The sequence below is a fragment of the Bidens hawaiensis genome, unplaced genomic scaffold (assembly GCF_021521415.1).
Source record: "Bidens hawaiensis isolate Kalapana, Puna unplaced genomic scaffold, B.hawaiensis_p1.1 tig00007050_1, whole genome shotgun sequence".
Classification (NCBI taxonomy): domain Eukaryota; kingdom Viridiplantae; phylum Streptophyta; class Magnoliopsida; order Asterales; family Asteraceae; genus Bidens; species Bidens hawaiensis.
Genome location: NW_027491486.1, coordinates 920,376 through 934,448, shown reverse-complemented (window position 1 = coordinate 934,448; position 14,073 = coordinate 920,376). Strand labels below are relative to the sequence as shown.

The window sequence follows — 14,073 nt, the reverse complement described above, 5'->3', positions numbered from 1 at the left end:
TGATTTGTGTTGTATATCTTAGGAGAAATGTCCAAGAAGAAATAAATTGACTATTTGTCTGCTAGAGCTCTCACCACTACTAGAAGCTAGCTTCCTTCGATTCTCAGTGTGTTTCTTCATCCAAGAGGAATTAAAAGTTAGGTTTTGTGCGATTTCGATTGTTTTGAATTGGATATTAAACAAATAAAATTTTAAGAAGATGAAAGTTGCCCCCATGCAGGATCGAAACTACAGACCTCCAGTTTACAAGACTGGCGCTCTACCACTGAGCTATAGGGGCTTTGTTTGCTTTTGCTCTGCTGGAAATAGATTTGACCGATTTTTCACAAAGAATAAAGTATTGATCCTTTTAGATGGCCCAATTAACATTGACCCAACTATAGTGGGCTGAATATTAGTGAGTTTATATGGTGGTTGTAGGTTGTATGACTCGGTATACGTCAGCATGATTGCAACCGATCTGTTAATGACTTGTGTTTTGTAGAAGTAAAGAAAATAAAGGTACTAGGGTGAAGCATTTGTGTTTGTATAGATAAAAAAAAAAATATAATAAAAGACTAAAAATAATATTAATACCATAAAAAAAATTTGAAAGAATCTTCTGAACAATTCAGGGATATTTTGATTCACATTAGTAATAAGTAATCGAATATCACACATTGCTTGATGAAAGTAGCTTTCATTTTGGTGAAGAGGTCATCAAATCTGATTATTGTATACTAAGATCAATAAATTTGTTTTAAATTCATCTGTTTGTGATATTAACAATAAACATAGGCTACTAACACACCTGCTACATATGTGGAGGTGTTGACTAGATTGTTAAATAGACATTTTTGTTTGCGTGAAATAGTTTCTCATCGGCTATTTTTAGTTTATAAATTTATATAATCTTACTAGTTTTAGAGCCCGTGTTACATACGGGATATTTCAAATTATAAAATTATAAGTAAAACAAATAATTACGTAGTGTATATGAAAAAATATGTATTACATCTATCCTCGTATCTATACAATGTGTACATAAATTGATTTTATTTGTATTACAAATTGATTTTTTTAAATGAACGTAATAAAAAAATGCCCGTGCAAAATCGTACCTGAGAATGCTTCTTTCTATTGAAAAATTCATTCTCGGTGCCATATATGTATAATTGAAAGAATTTTGGTTCTGAACCAATTTCGAAAATAAGACTTCTCATACGATAATAGTTCTAACCACTCAGCCTAAATACAAAAGAGGCGTTATCTTTATTGATATATTTATTAATTTACCACCCATCAAAGGAAAGTAGGATATTAAATTGTGGGAATGGATGCTCTTCAAGAACTATGTTTTTCTGAGCTACGCCATAAAAAAGATTTTGATAAGTTTCAGAGGGCTTATTGACTTTGTCATAATGACAAAATAAAAAATAATATGTTAACCCATTCAATTTTGTGAATATTTTGTTTCATTTGAGCATAGTTTTGCATGGTATGCTTCCCATACAACGTTCTGATCATCATTGAAGAAAAAATTAATGTTGACATAAATATTTCAAATTTGATAAAAGTTAGAAGCATTGATAAGCATGGAGATGGCATGTCGAAAGTGTTCGTAATACTTTCTTAAATTTTAATAGTTGAGGGAAAAATAGTCAATTTCCCAAATCCCGAACCTTTTGATTATTTCAAAAAATGCCCTTAAAAATAAACTGAAACCCGAATCATGTTTAAAATTCTAACTTTCATAATTTTGACATTTTAAAGTCAACACTTTAAACGCATAACAAATTTGATGATAAATCTATTTTGCATTCTCAAACTTTTAAAAATACTCAAAAATTTCATTTTTGACCCGTAACAAATTTGACCTAAATGTAGTTAACTTGTACCAAACAATCTATTTTCCAACTTATGACCCATAAAATCAAATTTAACTACCACAAAAAACCCGAAACAATTTTCATTTGAGAAACATAATTTGTTGTTAATTTTTGGAATTTACCAAGTATTTTGAAATATATAGTAAAATAATATGATAATATTATATTTATAAATATATATATATATATATTATATAAATATAGTGTAAAAGGAAAGTAAATAATTATTGATTTATTGCATATATTATGATATATAAGTTTTGGAGGGAAAAAATTTGAAGAATTAACCAAAACATGACAATTCTCCCTATTTATTTTATTTTATTAGAATATGTAGATACGGATAAACGAATAACCCAAATATGCATTTTTGTACATTAAAACGTTACCACATTAAAATTGTTTTACACCCCAAGTAACTTATAAAGGATGAATTGGTATGATGGAGACGGGTTGGTTTGGTATTACCAAAAATGGGTCGGCCTGGTATAGTCATAGGTGATATGTTTGAATATAGCCATGATTGCACGGCCTGAAAAAGGGGATCTAAAGGTTGATCCTCACCAAAATAATTACGTGTCTTAATAGACCCTGATAACAATAAACAACCATATAACAATATAACAGTAAGATGTGCTCGTTTTACGAAATTTTTTTAGGGAATTTGGAATTGAAATTGGAATGGAATAAAATGTGTGAAAACCCGGTTAATATATTATTGGAATTGGAATCTTCCTTTATTCTATTCATCAACCTTCAATCTACTAACATATAAATCATAAAATAACAAAAAAAGTAATAATTTAAAATCTAAAAAAATAAATAATAAAAAACATAAAAATAAAAAAATAAAAATAACAATATATATATATATATATATAGAAAATGGTTCACATAAGAATAAAAAGTTTCCTAGGAATGGTAAGAACCAATATATTTTTGACATTTTGCATTAAAACCTATGGTAAAAGAATAATTTTAGGAAACTATGTCGGTTATAATGGTAAAAGAGTAATTCTAGGAAACTATGTCGGTTTTTGGTAATTTTAAATCTCAACCCTTGGATCCCCTAATCTAATGGCCCATAATTATTCTTACCATTCCTAGAAAACATTGTCTTTTTACAATAACCTATCTCTCTATATATATAGGGTAAGGTTAAAATAAAAACCCATTTGAGTTGTGAAAACCCGCGAAAACCCTATGTAACATCGTTTTTTTTGTTACGTGTAATATATGTTGTAACATTTAATACAAAACATTGAAACATCAGAAAAAAAATGTTTTGCTATTTTTTAACATTTTTTTACTAATTTTTATATATGTTTTCAGGAGAGAGAAAAAGTTATATTTATATTTACATTGTTTATTCACTTTAATTGTGAACCACAAGATTCAAACATTAATTAAAAACATGTGGTTGAGAATGGGTTTCTAGAGTTTTCACAACTCAAGTGGGTTTTCATTTTATACTTAGCTTATATATATATATATATATATATATATATATATATATATGGGGAATGTTCATGTACATTTTAATTTTAATATGAGAATATAGGAAATAATACCAATTTATAAAAAAATGAGAACGTAAGAAACAATACCAACTACAATACCAATCTATATAAACAATGATTTATAATAACAAAGAAAAAAACCTAAAATTACAACAAAAAATCAAAATCAAAAATAAAATTATAACAACAAATACTAACAAATACATATAATAGCAAAAGAAAAAAATATAATAATAACAACAAATATAAATAAACAAATACTAATAACGCCTCATAAGTAAAAATTAGCAATAATACGAACAAAAAATGACAGCAAACATCTATAAAAATAAACATCATAATAACAATAAATTGGTTCTCACTGCTTTCATGTTAAAAATAAAATGTATTTGATCATGTTTCATATATATATACATATAGGCTTATATTTATGTGAGAACTCGTCATAGCGCGAGAAATGCGAGAAACCATTCTAACCAGTAAGATTTTTTTTTTCTTTTTCTTTTTTTATTTAATTAAATGTAGGGGTATAATGGTAAAAAACTTTAATTTTTTTATTTGGTAAGTATTATGTCTTTGTTAATTTAAATTTAAAAACATTTACGTTCTTTTTTTTTTGGCATTAATCAGTTTTTATAGTTTATCAGATCATCATTTTATTTTATAATTGGTTAATGTTCAAAACTCTTACATTTTCATCCTACATTTAGATAGAGATTTAGACACCAACGATAATGTCTATTACTACATAAACTATTAATTTCTTAAACAATTGTATTCTTCATATAACACTAAAAATTTTACATGTACCACGGTAAAAAGAATTCCATCGTAGATACATAGAAAACAGTTAACCTTCCTATGCATTATAAATAGTTATATCTACACAAATAAATTATGACAATCCCTGCACAAGTAATAAATTATGACATCTAAAAATAGTTATAACAATCCCCACGCAAGTGTTCAGTTTACGAATTCAATTTTGTATAAAAATCACAATTTGATATACAAAAGTAGTTGTTACCAATCCAAAATTCATAAACGGGTCATGGACACTTTGTCTTTTAAAAAAACGGGTTACAACCACAAAACAAAGTATGCCATATATCCTACTATTCCTTGATCAACCAAACTTTCTATCCGAACAGAGAACCTCCCTAATATGTGATCTTTTCCTATTTATGTCCGATAATACACGAATGATGTTAAACACTACATGTCTTTTAATGTCATTCTAGTCACATTACCATTCAGTGTATCTTTAATATCGTTTTTCATCAAACCCAACTCTTTTAAGGTTGTTAAGTCTTTAGAAGCTAAATGCCTCTCGATATGTTTAAAAAACTAAATAAAAAAGTTAATTAATAATCATCTAAAGCTAGCTTTCCATTTTCCAATATCAAACATCAAACAACCTACATATAACCACCACAACCTACATAATAGACAATACAAAAAATAACCTGCACATATATATGTATAGAAACTAAACATAATAATTATAGCATACCCCACTCCCAAAGAACCTTCAAACCATACCCTCATGCCGCCTACACATACAAACTGTTAGGCTACACACCTACACATAAATACAGTAGTTGTATAACACCTGTAAAATTATATCATACTATTCTACACATACTACCTTCAATCCAAATAATAACACGCACATAGACTTTATAGCATACACAACTGCTACTTTATAGCCTACGTATGCTACATTTTCATTTGCATCTAAAAAGTTTATATATCCTAGGCAAAAAACATCATTCTCCACAAAATCATAAACATCATAACAGTTGACTTACAAAAAATGTGGTTCCAAACAAACATTGTTATTTGCAATTCTCTTGCATTTCTTTCCTTCACAAACAAAACAATGGAGTTTACTTTATACTCCGTAATTACACATCCTAAAGTGATATTAATAAAAAATATCTTACTAGTGGATATTGTGAAAGAATTAATTAATATTTTTGATCTTTAAACAGAATTAATAGTGCCTTGTTATCAATCAGCGTACTAAAAAGAAAAAAATATATAATTCAAAATGACCAACTTAATATCATAAGTTAATTGTTATAAATTAAGCAAACACAACCTACACTGCAGCATAAAGTTATTAGTTTATCTAAGGTAATTGTTACAATTTCATCTTAAAAACACTTACAACCCATAACCATTTTTAGCCACAGAGTAGATACTAACAGATTCATATGATTCAGTATTCACTATCACAATCTGGTAAATCTGACATACAATTAGGGTTTTGCATTATAAGAATGTAGGAAAAAAGACTTGAAATTGGATGAATAAACAATAACCCTAACATTTTTTACCCCCAATTAAGCCGACAATAACAGAATTGAGGTTCTTCCTGCATCGATTACAACATGCATTAATGTATTTTGATGAAGAACGATAATCTAACCTTTGATACGACGTGTCATACACCACCGGCTTTTGCGAGCTAACCTTCGAAAAACTTAGGTTTTTTGATAAACAAACCAACCCCTTTAAGACAAAATTGATGAACAGTTTCAACCAAATGAAGGAAGATCCTATGAATCGTGTGATTATATGTGAGATTGATTTGATTTGTGTTAATTTTGGAAGAAATCATCAGTAATGACTATGGCGTTAACTCTGGGATTTTAATTATCAAGTGCCAACTTCAACGTTTCTGCTAAGGATAAAATTACTATACTGCCCTTTTCTATTAAAATGTCATTAAATTATTGACCCATTAATTACAAAAACGCCATAATCAATGTAGGCCATTGATCTATCTTAATCAAGGGATATAAATCATTTCTTATACTTCTCGCAATAAGAAGATTTCTAACCTGAACCACCCCCTATATATATATATATATATATATATATAGGGAGAGGATCAAGAGAGAACTCATTCTTAAAGAAAGAACTAGAGAACTAATAAAGAAATATTTTTAATTTAATTAAAAAAAATATTTTTAAATTTTCGTTTTTTCCATTATTCTTATATTTTGTTACCATTCACTCGAAAGTTATAAAAAAATAAAAAAAAGTAAAAAATAATAAAAAAAACTCGTTGTAGTGCAAATATGCAATACATCGACTTTTTTTATTGTATATATGCACTAGTGTGTATTTTGATATGTGCAATAATGTTGAATAACATATATGCAATTTTTTGTATTGTATTAGTGCAATAGTGTTATATTATATACAAAAATACCAAAAAAACAATATAGTGCATATGTGCATTAGTGCTGTATTACGTATATGCGATAGTTTGTTTTGAGTACAATTATTTGTGTTTGTATTTGCATATATTCAATAGTGTGTATTGTATAATGCAATTGTGTTGTATTATATGCAATTAAGCACTATTGTTTATGTGCAATACACATTAGTACACATATGCACTACATCGACGGTTTTTTTAAGGAACAATATCATCTTATTAGAAGGAGGAAAGCAAAAAAAAATCGCAAAATATTTTTTTTAAAAAAAGTTAAAAATATTTTTTATTAGTTCTCTAGTTCTCTCTAGATCCCACCCCTATATATATATATATATATAATTTGTTGAGTCGGATATTTATAAAGAAAGATTGGAATCTTCTCAAGAAATCGTTTAAGTATGGACTTCGAGCAAGCTTTGACCATCGAGCATGGTTTTACTAACTCGAGCATGGTGTTTCAGACTTACTTCAGTGAATTCTTCTAAGTGTTGAAGGCTTCGAGCAAGCTACACTTACCCGAGCAAGAGTGTTCTTCATCGAGTATGGATTGCCAATCAAGCAAACAACTTGATCATCCAGCTTAAACCAAGTGTTGCGAGCACATTGGTGGATCGAGCATGGATGCAATAAAGAAGATGTCAAATGTTCTAAGTGTAGACTTCGAGTATGGTTTAGTCCCGAGCAAGCTTTTGCATCCGAGCATATTGAAGTTTATTCAATAAGTCTCTAAGGCAGGATTGAAGACATGAAGAAGAATATGCTTGCTCGATGGACTTATTCGAGCAAAACAAGTATTCGGCAAGAAGATTGAAGCGTGCTGGAGGAGAAAATATTCTAAGTAAAGTCTGCTCGAAGATCTACATCGAGCATGCTGTGCATATCAAGTCTTCTCGAACAAGATATATCATACTCGAAGACTTGTTTACACTTGTGTTTTATTTTATTCATTATGTAATAATAGAGCTTCTAAAAGGAACGTCAGGGTCTATAAATAGAATGATAGGCTGTCATTTATTGGCACGAATTTGGATGGTTGTTTGCTGAATACGAGGGCAGACACCTGAGCGAATATTCTCTTTGTCTCCTCGTACAGCCGCCGCCGTCACGAAACCCTAGACATTCTCTTTATTGAATATCACTATTACATTGAAACGATACATTCAACATAGTGAATCTTTGTCTTTAATTCTTGTTCTTACTGATTATCTTTCCTATTTCATACCTTCATTCCCATCCCCTGAATATACTGATTCCGTCGGGATATTCAGGAGGCCTTTGGGTTTATTAGATCTGTGTGTTCTTGTCAACCTATTGAGGTTTGCACCAGGTCCGGTCCTGACAAGTGGTATCAGAGCTCTGGAAGCTCGCTGAAGGCCATGGGACTGAAGGTTTGAGATAAAGTTTGAATCTTGAAAGGGCTTAAAGGTTGCTTAGTCCAGATCTGCACAAATGGATGGTCAAGAAGTATCTACAAATAAGATACCAAGGTTGGTCGGGCAAGAAAACTTCATAAAATGGAAAGTGTTATTTGAAGCAGCTGTAAACTACAATGATACCGAGCTCTCGAACTCAATCATAGACGGATAATATATTCCTTCTCTAGCACCAGGCAATAACGCAACCATTGAAAGACAAATGAAGAAACGAGATGACAAAGCATTGTCAATGTTGAAATTAGGTCTTTCATGGGAAATATTGACCTGTGTGAATCACCACAAGACTGCAAAAGAGATGTATGATGCAGTTATCGAAATGTTTGAAGGAAACATTGAGCTCAGAGACATTAAGAAAGACAGATTGAAACAGCAACTTGACCGATTCAAGTTCAAAGAAGGTGAAATATTGAAATCAGTTCTTCAAAGGTTTATGAGTATTGTCAATGAAATCAGAACCACTGATTTACAAATCCCTGACTTTGAGCTAAACAAGAAATTACTGTCTTCTTTATCTGGTGAATGGTATGCTGCAAGCAAGTTTATCAAAGAAAAGGTGAACGTTCCCAACTTCAAGTTGGATGAAGTAATATCATTTCTACAAGCATCTGAACATGAGATGATTGAGAACAATATGATCAGAGAAGAGAAGCCTAGCTTTCCAGTGACAAATGCACTAGTGGCACCAATGGGCAATCTCTCTATCAAGTCTCAAAACAACCTATTGTGGAGGAGCCATCTAAAACAGGATCTATGTGTGGAGGAAACCAGTCAAAATTTAATGTTCAAATGATTGAAGACAATGATTGTGCATCAACAACAAGTGGACATCCACCTTATATTCAAAATTCTGGACAAGGGACCGACTATCAAGCACTGTTTTCCATGTTCATTGACTCTTATAATGCATTTGTTGCCAAGAACCTGATACACACCAGTGTTATGCAAGAAGACCTTGAGCAAATAGACGCAGATGACTTAGAAGATATGGATCTCAAATGGCAGGCTGCCATGTTGGCTGTAAGAAGCAAGAGACTGTACAACAGGACATAAAGATCAAGCTTCTCTGGACCTAATGAAAGAATAGGGTTTGACAAGTCAAAAGCCATTTGCTACACTGCCAACAGCCAGGACACTTTGTAAGAGAGTGCAATCAACCTACACAGCATGCAAATCAAATAAATCAGAATCAATTTTACCAGAACCAACATCAAAATTATCAAGGGGTTCAACAGAGAAATCAGCCCATGAACCATAATCCCTATCAAAATCAAAACAAGCCCCAACAAAACCCACAGCCTCAGCAAAGACACAACCAGCTGCAGATACAGGGGAACTAGAACAGGGGAGCTGCAAATCAGAAAAGGGATCAGGGGAATGTGGCTGTAACAATGGTACCAAAAGATGGTAATTTTGATTGGAGCAATCATAATGCAGAAATTGAGAAAGCTAATATGGCATTTATGGCCAAAGTTGTAATGTCCGTAAATTTACGATAAAAAGGTTTAGCCTTTAAGTGTTGCGTACACCTTCGGGCTTAACCCGACATTCTTCCGAGTGCTCCTGGCCACCCTCGTAAATGTTTCTCACTTAACTTTCCACCCAAGTTGCTACACACTTCATACTGGAGGGACTAGATTGTAAATTTTTATTTTATATCATAAAATAAACGCTAGCCCCCCATGCCCGATTGGCAGGAGGAAGAGCACAAGAACCCACGATTTTCGTCTTTTGAAGCTGTGATTAGGCCATAAAACTCCAATTCCAGGTCGGTTCTATGATTCCCCAAGTCTCTTACACGTTAATTAATCTTTATATTGCGCGCATTGATCGAAAACGACTTGTTGTAGGCTAACCGGGTGGCTGTCCAATTGAGCTTTTCCGGGACTGTTTTGAGTGAGGTTTTTGCATCAAAATCCTCCTAGGTATGTGTAGTACATCATACTTAAAAACCATATTCATTGGAGGTGTTTAAGTCGGTCAATTGATTTTAGTTCGAAAACTAGGGTTTATCTGGTGTAGAATCGTCAATTATTGAGTTTGATGCGTTAATCGATTGAATGACCAACCGAATCAGTTTTCATGGCCCTAAGGGGGTTTAAAGGCTGTGGGAAAATTATTTTTTTGGTACTCGGGGCTGATTAGGTTGGTGATTAGTGAATCGAGTCGGTTGTGCGCGAATTGTCGTTTAAACATTAAAGTGAGTGTTGTGAAAAGGAACCGCCAACCCTATCAACTCGGGTGACATAATTATGAATGTATGAAAAGGTTAAGATGGGAATTGGTCCATTTGGGGCTGATTTGATTAGCAATTGGTTTTAAGATTTAATTACACGCGTATTCGACTCGATTTGCATACCGACGGGTGAGTTGTTCATCATGGTTAGCCCCGACCATGATCGTAGGGTGGACTTGGTTAATTGAAGGGTTTTAGGGGCTGAGGTAAAGTAATTGGGTATGGGTGGGCCTCGGGCCAAGTTGTTGGGCCTCGGGCCAAAGTGTTGGGCTTGAACGGGCCATTAGGCAAGTGTGTTCTTAGGGTCTAGTTTAGTGACGCGTTGTGTACAATTTACAGGCCCTTACTTGTGAGTGTGCACTTAGGGATTTTCTAGTTTGTTGTTCGGTTGATTTCAGGTGAGTTCATGATGCCCCTTTTTAATCTTTTCAAGTTTTGGGCTAGCATGCACATCTAAGTGTTTTTCTTACTTGATGAAATGTTTTAAACGATTTTATATAGGCTTGCTAGTATATGGTAGACCTTTGGATGTTAAATATATATATGTATATATATATACATATATACATTATTGTTTGGCCTATATTTGGCGGAGTTGTAGTCGTTTCGACTACGGATGTTACGTATGACTACTTCTTGTTTGCATACGGATGGATGGTGATCTTGGTCGGGCCAAACTATAAGACTAAGGTTCTTAAATCCTGTGGCGGGCCCTGAAAAGCCCGTGAGGGGGGAGGCTTATGTGGCATGATCATCATCGGATGTTACGTGTTTGGGTTGTACGTGTGCTCGACCCTGAATGTTATACGTGGATGTTATATATATAGGGATGTACTTGGAAGGATGTTGATATATATATCTTTTGTATATGTATGTATGAGAATCTTTAGTCTTCGGTAACGAGTTAATGGATGCACTCTTTTTACTTTAAAAACTTTTGGTATGTCTACCATATTTGTTATTACTGATATTGTTTACTTAAAACTTCAACTCACTCAGCTCAAGCTGACTTTGTGTGTATGTTAGTGTGAGTTTCAGGTTTAGAGGAGGATGCTTACCGCTTGGACGTGCTCGAGACTACTTGGACGGTTGAAGGCATAACTAGTCGGAGATTAATACGCAAACTGTTTTCTTTTTATTTATTACTTTAAACATTTAAATTATGGTTTTGGGAACTTGGTTTTAGTACTTGTGATTTTCCGCTGTTTATCACTCTGAACTGAATTTTAATAAGATGAAATGGTTTGACTTTAAATTTTTGAGAATTTTTGGATATGATTACCAACTGTAGGATTCCCGGGATTCGGGGTCTTACAAGTTGGTATCAGAGCCATGGTTCGAGGGATTCGAGCATTCTCGGATGCTCGGACTCGAACTATAAAAGAAAGGACTAGAAATGCCAAACACCAGTAGCTGCACGCCAAGAGGTAATTTTTATAATTGTTTATTCATTTTTATAAGCATTAGAGTTCTATTATGTGCATAAGTTCTTAAATGTTAGATGGGACGCTAATATGGTTAGGGGCAAGGGTGCTTAGGATGGGCGGGTAAAGTAAACAATTAATAACAATTGATCAATGTTATTAGCAGTTTACCCTTACCTCCCATGTTCTACATGCTACTTGTACTTGACCGTGTTAAAATTCTGTCTCTGTAGGGCTAAGCCGTGGTTAATACTCGTACCGCTAAGAGAGGTCGTCCGTGTGTTCGTGGCCGTGGTCGTAAGCCACGTGCCGAGGCTGAGAGTGAGATTCCTACATCCCAGCAGGAGGAAACCCCGATTCGTGAGGAAGGAGATAACCCCGCCTTAGATCCTGCTATACGCGCGACCTTCTTAGATGAGGTTTACCAGGTTCCTCATAGAGTTATTCCCGAGATTATTGATGAGGCCGTCAGGGTTGCAAAAGAGTCAATGGATGGTAAGGGTGCGGATAAGCAAGGAAAGGGTCAAGAAACTCAGGTTAAAGACGAGGTAGGGATATCTAGTGATGAGGTGGAAGAAGCTCGTGCGGTTAGTGTGCCTACAAAAGGATGTTCGTATGGGGATTTCAAGAAGTGCGACCCTCCCGTTTTCGATGGTGCCAAAGATGCGTTGGCAGCTCATCAGTGGGTTAGAGAGACGGAAGCCGTATTGAGGGTCAGTAAGTGCAAAAAGAGGACATGGTGACTTATGCAACTGCCTCGTTTCGTTCTGAGGCGCTGTGTTGGTGGGATAATCTAACTCAGGTTATGGGTGATCGTTCATTTAGGAGGATGGCTTGGGAAGAGTTGAAGCAGTTGGTTATCGATCATTTTTGCCCTCCGCATGAATTAGATAAGATGGAGCAGGACTTCTTAGCTCTAGAAGCGGGCGATATGTCACATCGAGAGTATACTACAAAATTCAACCAATTGGCTCGTTTATGTCCCGATCTAGTTACACCTGAAGGTAAAATAATCAAAAAGTACGTAAAGGGTCTTCCGGCAGATGTTCGTAGGGGTGTGGTGACCACTGACACGAGCTCCTTCAATTCGATGGTTACCCTGACAGGTACATTTTATGAACAGAGAGAGATGGTGAGCCCAACTGAGTCTGGGAAAGATTGGAAACCGAGCTCTAACTCCAATGGCAAGCGTTACGGGGGAAATGTTTCCGTGTCGGACGGGAAGGAAGCGAGGGCAAGGGCGTCGGATCGTATTGGTAAAGGGTATAGCGATAGATGCAGGATGTGCGGGAAACCTCATAGGGGGGAGTGTAGGCTTGGGACTACCCCTTGTTTTCGCTGTGGGGAGACGGGACACCCCCACTGTGAGTGCCCGTCGTTGACATGTTACCGGTGTGAGGGGTCTGGTCATCTGGCCTCTTGATGTACTGAAAATAAGGCGGGAGGTTCTGAGCGGGGAAACTCTTCTAGGGTTAAATTGGAAGACAAGCCAAAGACCAAGGATAGGGCCTTCAGTATCTCTACGAAGGAGGCGGAGGAGGACGCGGACATAATTTCAGGTAATCCCTTGCGTTCGTATTAATCGTTAAAATGTTTTACCGAATGTTTCTTTTCTTGTCGAATGCTTTCGTGTGTAATCGTTTGGCTAGGAAGTGGTATGATATCATTAGTAGGGGTGCTATTTATACCCGTTCTGTGTATGATGTGATGTTTTGAATTGTCGCAACCCGCGGGTGTTCCTGTGTAGCGGGATTCGGGGACTAATCCCATTCTTAGGGGGGTAGACTTGTAACATATGTAAATTTCCAATAAAAAGGTTTAGCCTTGTAGTGTTGCGTACACCTTCGAGCTTGACCAGGTATTCTTCCGATAGCTCCTGGCCACCCTCGTAAACGTTTCTCACTTAACTTTCCAACCAAGTGGCTACACCCTTCATACTGGAGGACTAGAGTGTAAATTATTATTTTATATCATAAAATAAACCCTAACCCCCCTATGTCCGATCGGCAGGAGGAAGAGCACAAGAACCCATGATTTTCTTTTTTTGAAGCTGTGATTAGGCCATAAAACTCCAATTCCAGGTCGATTCTATGATTCTCAAGTCTCTTACACGTTAATTGATCTTTAAATTGCGCGTATTGATCGAAAATGACTTGTTGTAGGCTAACCAAGTGGCTGTCCAATTGAGCTTTTACGGGACTGTTTTGAGTGAGGTTTTTGCATCAAAATCCTTCTAGGTATGTGTAGTACATCATACTTAAAAACCATATTCATGGGAGGTGTTTAAGTAGGTCAATTGATTTTAGTTCGAAAACTAGGGTTTATCGGGTGTAGAATTGTCAATTGTTGAGTTTGATGCG

The 14,073-nt window shown here is 34.6% G+C and overlaps 1 non-coding gene across 1 annotated transcript; it reads right to left on the bottom strand.

Annotated features, from left to right (window-relative positions):
- Positions 1-207: 207 nt before the first annotated feature.
- Positions 208-280, bottom strand: TRNAT-UGU (transfer RNA threonine (anticodon UGU)). The gene has a single exon. It is a non-coding gene; the product is annotated as a tRNA-Thr (tRNA).
- Positions 281-14,073: the final 13,793 nt, after the last annotated feature.